The sequence below is a fragment of the Bombus vancouverensis genome, chromosome 1, assembly GCF_051014615.1.
Source record: "Bombus vancouverensis nearcticus chromosome 1, iyBomVanc1_principal, whole genome shotgun sequence".
In the NCBI taxonomy this organism is placed as follows: Eukaryota; Metazoa; Arthropoda; class Insecta; order Hymenoptera; family Apidae; genus Bombus; species Bombus vancouverensis.
This window is the reverse complement of record NC_134911.1, coordinates 24,035,444-24,044,136: the sequence shown is the minus strand read 5'-3', so window position 1 is coordinate 24,044,136 and position 8,693 is coordinate 24,035,444. Positions and strand designations below refer to the sequence as shown.

Genomic DNA, 8,693 nt, shown 5'->3' with positions numbered 1-8,693 from the left:
TTTGAATAATAATAAAAATGAGATCACATACTATATGTATGTACGTACAATTTATTTCGTTATATTACATACAATAATACATTTGGTAAATACGTATTTTATGTTGATAATCTCGTAAAGTAAAATCGTCTATAAGAATAAAATCTAAATAGTTGATTTATATACAATCATAATGTCCATTATTTTCAAGCATATTCTGCACATTTGTGCGAGTGGGAACAATTATGTATATCGCAACAATCGCAATAATATCTGACAAAAATTGGAGTAGATGAGAAAACAATTCTATTGTTTTGGATATTGCTGTGAAATATACAATTATCATTACACAATTTATGCTTTGCAAATAAGTCTGTAGCATGAAAAGAAGGAAATTCAAGTAAAATATTTCAAATTACTCAAAATGAAGAACCTAGGAACGAAGAATTAAAAAAGGGAAAGGAAGAAACGGTATTGTAATGGAATTTTGCATTTCTTTTGATCCTTCTCTACTTTGCGCCACAGGCTGCGTCGTCCCTGTCTCTTAAAACGACCAATGAAAGTTGCGAAAGAAGGGTTGCGTCGATACACATGCGCAACTAATCACAATTCACCCTGGACTTGAGACACGGTCAAAACACATATCGTTCTCCCTATCGCGTTATACTTTCTTTGCTCGCTTCTCGAAATCTCGCATTTTACATTCCAGTGTCAAATCAGCGTGTCCTTTCTGTATCAGTAGCCGTGTCATTACACCTGCCTTCATACAGATACATTTCCCTCAAGCGTGCTTTACTTATTTTTCGTGTGTTATAATAAGTTATTTTTTTTGTCAATTAAATCGTTAAGTTATTGTTTCCCGCGCGTACTATGGAGTGTGTAGCAGTTTTTTAGCATTCGCTCCAGTTCGCTAGGTCGACTTTTGGTGAGTATTAATGCCGAAAACATTTTTATTCGTCAACAGACACCGAGCACAAGACGTTAGACAAGATTTACTCGCGTGCGTAGAAATGGGTAGAAGGGGTTTTAACGCAGCACGCGCGTGCGAAAGAGCTTGCTGCGAGATCAATAGCAGCCATTGCGGTTATGGTAACACGATCAGCTGATCAGCTGATGCTTATTTTGTTTACAATTATTGTACTGTCGCTGTTTGTGGTTAATTATATCTGTCAAATATAATAGGTTAATATTCTTATAATTTTAGGAGCAACGTATCTATTATAGATGTTTAACGTCATCTTACCTTCAGAGCAGAAGAGATTAAGTTTGTTTTTTTGCCTGTAATAAAGTGTCTTTGCATTTAGTTCTGTTTATCGAAAAGATTCGATTGTATTATATGGTGATGTAATTTTAGAAGCAATGTACCTATTACAAATTTAGTCATTTTATCTTCAGAATAGATAAAATAAAATATTTCTTTGTTTACAATAAAATATCTTTGCATTTAGTTTCTACTTACAGAAAAAGTTCGATTACGTTATGTGGTGATGCTTCAAAAGTGATTTCTATCTGAAGAGAAAATGAAAAGCTAATTTTTTGAGAATGTTACTTTATTTTGGATAATTCATTGTTTTTAGTACGACGATATTGTGTCATTGAATATTTTATCATGTAATGTGAAATTTAAATAGTTAATAGAATTTTATTGCTGGAAATAGTCATGTTACCGTGGCGGTTACTTCATGACATTTAACGGGTTCTTGTTAAGTTTAGACGCGTTATATTTGTATCGCTAGTTCGGTATGACTGTAAGACGAAGTCATCGATGAAGTGAATTTCAATTATGAGTTTACAAGCAAATCTGTAAATGATTCAATAAAAAATTATCAGAACAACACAATACAAATTTACCGTATATGAATCATGTGAAATTTAGCGAGCAACATCGAATACCGATAAATCGATACATTACAAGATTTTAATTTTCGGTTTACATTACATTACCGGTTTAGGGATTACTTGAGAGTTTTTCCGTTATTTTAAGAAACCATTGACATAATATACGACATCGTAATATAGAAATAGGATGTTTTTCGATATTTTATCTTGATACTAAATTTATAGTGTAAACGAAAAGATTATATTGTTTAAGATAAATTTTATAAAAGTAATATATATATATATATAAGCGTTAAAATATAAAATATAAAATATATTTTCCCTATTTGAAGAATAAGGCCAAATGTATAAAAAACAATTTCAGAAATAAAAGTCAATCGATATAAGTTTGTAACACACAAACTAAGTATTATAACACTAAACAAAATTTAAATAGTTACAATGTCGTAGAATTAAAAAATGGTATAAAAGAACTTCTAAATACTTTATCATTATTACAGGGATCTAAGATAGCAACCGCTATTCTATATGCATTTGTTATCTAGCATTTGGTAGGAATAAATACGAATGTAATTAATATATTTTCGCGAATAGACAAACAATTTATGCGATTTAGCCTTGCATTCTTCACTTATGTGCGAATACTATTAACTGATAACACGTGTCTCTGCATTGTAATTGATCATTTTATAGCATCCTTTGAGTCGTTTCGCTAAAAAATTCTCGGTTAAAATAAAATCTGTCTACTCGACATTGTTTATTACTATTCCTCAAAATATTCTTTACAAACTTTTTTAATTTACTTTGCCTTTTTACTTAAAAGCTTCCTCTTCGCACGATTTATTTATTCGAATTAAAAAATCGCATCTCTTTTAGCTGTAAATTTGTTAATAATACAAAAAGTTTGAAGGAAAATTAGATTAAAAAATCTTCGATAAATAAGACGAATAAAATAGAAGCTTTCAGATAAAAAAGAAACCTATATTAAAATGTTTGTAAGAGAATGAATAACATAAGATAATAAATGATAATTTGTCTGTTATTTACTAGCTACTTGAATCAGATTCGAAAGAGACGTAGTTATGCAATTTAACATATTCCGATATTTTTTGACACGAATAGATAACGATCGTGTTTCCCATATCGATTATTTGTATAATCGTCGTTAGAATTTTCTTAATGCGATCATTTACATAATTAAGCAAGGTAGGAGGAAGCATGCTTTTCAATTTATGTCCTTCTCTTCTCCGGCAATAAATATACACGATACACAATACACGTGTCTACTTTATGAATTCCGAGTAAGGGATGAACGATGCTCGTTAGTCTTTTGTTGCAGATTCATGGTTATACGTATACGATAGAGCTTCTGTTCTCGTCTTCTTTCTCGTCGAAAAAGAAATTTTAGCGATATTTAAAGCTTTTTCAGAGAGATTGAAAGGGAAGAAGTCGAAAGAGAGTAACAAAAAAATAATTTGAAGATATCGAAGAATGTTTATATCTTGTTATTACATTTCTGTGAAAAGATACGCATAGTTTCTCTTATTTGGATATTCTTCTAAAATATTAGAGATAATATAATCTTTAACAATAAATCTCGTATAAAATAAATAACGAGTTACGAAGGAAATATCTTTCTAAAGGCTACAAAAAATTCCTTTAATTTTGTATTTAAACGATATTGGATGCTATTGTGTTGTAGGTTATTGAATTCATTTCGATATGTATAAATTGAACGAATTATTAAAATTTAATAAAATCATGAAAATAAATTATTCAAGTAGTAATAACTAAATGGATCAAAGTTTATTATTATATGACCCTTTACATTGAATAATGTACCGTTACATTTTAGTAATATACCATTCTGCTAGGGCTAACAAATCTGTTTATGAAAATTATTAGTTTCTAGATTTCAGATTAACATAAAAAGACCTATTACACATATATAGAAATATTAATCGTAATTACTAGACCGCGGACTAAAAGTGGAACATATTATACATATATAGATATCTTTATATGTCATACAAATTCTGCGTGCTTTTGCATTTTTAAACTTCGCACAAATGTATAAAAATTGGCAGCCTAATAATTACTAAACTACGTGAAATTCAAGGATACAAAAATTTGCAGAATGCATACGTATAATGTTCAAAATTATGCGCAAACGTACATAAATTATGTAAAAACTGTCCAAAGTAAACAATGCACCATCGTGATATTTATCGATTAATGCTTCTTTCCTTTTCCGTTTTCTTCGTTACATTCACGAAAATACGAATTCGTATAAAAATCTGCGGTCTAGCAATTATTTGCCTCGTTATCAAACAACATTGTGGCATAGGAGCTTACCTTAACCCTGAGGGATTACCCTTTTGCAAATAATCGTAGAAGTTGTACAAGTTTGAACAAATTCAGCGAACGCTTACTCGAGCCGAAGATTTCCCTATTCCCTGACCAAAGAAGACTCGCGATGTAACAATGTGTCCCGTGTGATGCAAAGATCCGCAATGCAGGCTTCTCGAGGGATCTTCATGCTCTTTCTCGACGAGGAAGAGTCGTTTTAAAGGTTTCTAACGTTCTCTTGTAACCACGACCTAATTACGCGCCAATGTTTCGCGGTATTACGATACCGTTTCGTTGATTCGCAACTTTTCGATCCTCCGAAAGGTTGACTCTTACATTCGCGAGCGAAACACGTGTAGCGAAATGATACTACTTCGTTGTTCGTGCGATCGCAGAATTCTCCTGATTTTTCCGCTATTTTATTAAATTACAAAATTTTTGCTAGAATAATTAAAAGTAGAACCAGAGAAAAGGGACATTCCCTTGATTTTTCGATACGTCGTAAAGAAAAGGGCCCTGAATAAACGCACTTTGTTCGAAGCTTGGGAATCACGGTTCAAAAGTTACGAGAGAAAGAAAATCGAATACATATTGATTCATTGTTAGTAGTAATTCAGTGTTTATATTTCTCACTTCTGTCATGAGAACGTTCTACCATAATGGATAACAATTATTCATTTTTAGACACTTGTATTCGACTCGATGCAATGTAAGAAGTGCAAGCTTCCTTTTGTCATAACTTTTGAATCGCGATCGTTCCAAGTTTCGGATAAAGCGACTCTACTTTTATCAAATAACTATCTTGAACTTGATGATTTCATATATTTTGGGGGATTTTGAGAATTTTTTCGAGTGTAATATTTATATAGATTTAGGTAATTTCCTTGTTCTGTGATAAATAGATGACGATAAGTAATATATGTGGTTGAAGTAAATCGGATTCAGAAGTAACGGGAAATTTTGATAGCTTGCTGATAAGTTTAATATTTCGGGCAAGGGTGGGCTGACTAGCTATCGGTTTGGGAAAATTTCCGGTGGGCCGGCAGGGATTTAATTAATGAACTAAAAATGGACGGCCGGTCATGCCGGTAATCTGCCGCTAAAAATTTAAGTCCCAGTCCGCCCCTGATCTCGAGACTTTTGTATAAAACGAAATTTTTTTGGACGAAGCGATTAGAGATTTTCCACATTTAAAAAGAATTTTATTACGGTAGGTATTACTTTTGTAGCTTGACGATTTTCTATCAAAATTATATCATCAGGTTCGAAATATTAAGAATTCCTGTTAGAATTTTTAGAGGATCTAAGAGATAAGATTTGTAGAGATAATAACGATAATAATCTTTGTTTCCGCTTGCCTTTCGGTGTTGCGATGACCTCCGGTTTGCCTCCGTATATTTGTAAAAATAATAAAAGACGCCTTTAAATCGATTTACTTATGGCAATGTGTATTTTTGAAAATTCTTTACGTACAATTTAGCAGGAAAATGAAAAAAAAATTCATGATTTGTCATCTTTTATTCGCTTTTCAACAAATTAAACAGAAATAGTTTTCACATACGTATTATCTATCGTATTTATGCACATTTCTGATAATCCGCAGAAAATTGTGAAATGTTTTTCGACTTCTAACACCCTTATTTACACGTTTCTGTATTATGTCGATAGAATTACTATCCTCTAAGCCAAGTATCGATGGAGCAGATTTTTAAATATCGCGTGTATATATTGTTTCCTCGTCGCAGATAAACTTGTATTAGTTGGGAAAAATTGAGGAATTTTAGTAAAGTTCGCTGCCACGAGTTATCTTATCGTGCTTTTAACCTTTCAACGAGACTGCTCTATGCTACTAGTATTGCTGTACTATATTTTTATTGAATTGAAAACGACTTTACACATCGCGGTAATATTAAACGTGATTGCGTACGTATTTCAGATCGAACGACGATCGATAACTTTCATTTTCTCCTGCATTCTACGATTTAACGAATTTCACTATCGATTCGACATTAATTTCATTAACATTCTATATTAGGAGGTATTATCGAAATTGGCCATCGTGCGTATAGAAAAAGATTCGCTTAATGCTTAGCTTCGCTTTAACGATACTTTAACGATAGTATAACGATTATACGAATAATAGAAGTACGAGCTATTAGATTTGTAAATTCTAATACGTAGTACGTTTATCTCGCACATGACCAATTCGATTACTTTGCAATAGTTTGCGGAGATTCGTGATTATTTCCTGATTACGTGTGTTTCTGCAAGTAGTTTACTGTATTGTGTATGAACGCTATGATGATTGTATTATATTACCATAGATTATACGTTGAATTTTCTGTATTCATTTTATTGGCAGGTTATCAATACGATTTTTTATATTATAATATTATATAAATATCAAGCAAGAGCGCATATTGCATCGAAATTTTTATAACGTTATTAGTTTTCTGTTTGTACGTTTTTTCATTTATTCGTTTTTCAGTGTTTCGTGTTATTCAACATTCTGCGTATATTTCATATTTGACAAAATCTTCATTTATATATATAATTACATAGTAAACAAATAATTAATAATTGGACGAATAGATTAAACAATTAAATAACTGAAAATTCGTCGATGAGAAATCTCATTGTTATAGGCCAATATCCGACGCAAATTCGTACACGTTTGTTCAACGTGTTGCACGCGAGTGTCACTTGTGTTTGCTGTCTCATGATAAACGATATTACAGTTACCGTGTTACTTTTTTTTGGAAATTTCTTCGACGTTATTAAATATCATAATCGCTCGTTTCAAAAACATATCACAAAAATAAACGTTTTATGACCGTCCATTTTTATAATATATCTATTTATTTTTCACGAACTTGGCGGTATTTGTTCAAATAATATAACATTCATAAATCAATGACACAATTTCGCAGTAAATTAAATTCCATCGTGCATATTATAATGTATGATTGTTTAAACGATTCCTCGTTTAAAATACAAAATACGATTGTTTGATTTAATTAATACAAAATGCGAGAAATTTGCACTGGAATATGCGAAACGATAAATAGTTTTCGAGTTTCCTCGAGCATGAAACTCAAATATGGCGGGATAAGTTTTCACGACAAACAAGTCTTTTCTCTCGAACGCGTGACAACCCGGATCGACACTTTGCATGTGGAATCAGTTTCGAGGAATTCGATGATCTAAGTTAGAAGCGAAGGTATCGTTTTTTTCTGCGATTCCATTCCATTCTATATTCGTGTACGATATTTTTCCAATCATAAATCCAACGATCGTTTTAAAAACAAAGTAGACAGTTAAAATTTTATCGGTATTAAAACGCGTTAGAACTTGATCGTTGTTTGGTATACGATGTGATAGATACGGATAACAATAGTGTTTTCAAGTATGACAAACCTGTTCAGAGTTTGCATTTTAGTAAAGCATTTAGTAAAAGCATCTTAGTTAACCAAAAGTATACGAATCGCCCTTAGGCGATCGAGGAAAGCTTCGTTGCACCTACTCGGTACCTGTATTTTCAAAAAGATACATCTAGATAGAAAGAAACGATTCAGGCAAAAATACGATGGTCAAGAATATCACGTTGTTGCCAAATGTCAGGATGAATCCTGTAATCGCAGTTTTCGCCTGTATCGATCATAATTTCACGTCACATTTTGCATATCTTCGCTTAATTGAATATCATCCTCCTTCTTTCAATTTCGATATTTTTTAAATAACAAAATTATACTCTTTGGTGGAAATTCTGCTCTCGATAAATCATTAGAATGTTCGAGAATTATCGTAAATTTAAATAATCTGTTAACTTTGTTAAATTTTAATTTAAATTAATTTTGTGTTACATAATTACGTACAATAAATCGTTACTACAATTGGAGAATTGATCTACATTTGAATAATCTGTTTTATTGGTTTTTCGATTCAATTTAATTTTCTATTATTGAATTACATTTTGAATTAAATTTTTCATAGAATTTCCTTTGTATTTATAATTATATATAGTATCTGTGATAATAATATTTTGTAATTATATTTCTCGTAATAATTGCATAATTCCAATGGGTTTATCATGAAATCAGATAAAGTTTTAACAGAGCATATTTATATATTGGAAGAAAAAAGTTTTAGTTATCTAAACTTATTGGAAGGAGATATTGGAGGAGTATCGCATCCAGTGCGTTCCAATAATAACAATTAACAGGAAAGTCTAGGGAATAATATTAAGAAATTTTGCATAGAAATTATCCTTACTTTTGCGTGTAGCTTTCAGATAATTTACATTTCTGATAAGTGACTGTAACTACGCATCGTGAAAGTAAAGCGTGTCGGTACTGTTTAAGCATGCGATTGTATACGTCGATAGTTTGCAGCTATATAGATATCGTTATTATTAGTTTGCTATCGCGAGATAAAATGATAACTTAACGAGAGAAAAAATATCTATTTGTTATTTTATTTATCGAAAGAAGTGATTCAGGACATCTCATTTCCGAATGACGAGAACC

General features: G+C 31.4%; 1 protein-coding gene across 1 annotated transcript in view; it reads left to right on the top strand.

Moving 5' to 3' along the window:
• Positions 1-148: 148 nt before the first annotated feature.
• The window catches only part of LOC117159401 (monocarboxylate transporter 9), a 30,350-nt gene continuing 21,805 nt past the window's right edge, over positions 149-8,693 (top strand). The window contains exon 1 of the mRNA XM_033339203.2: positions 149-904. The gene's annotated coding sequence lies outside the window, so the exon portion shown is untranslated. The remainder of the gene's footprint in view (positions 905-8,693) is intronic.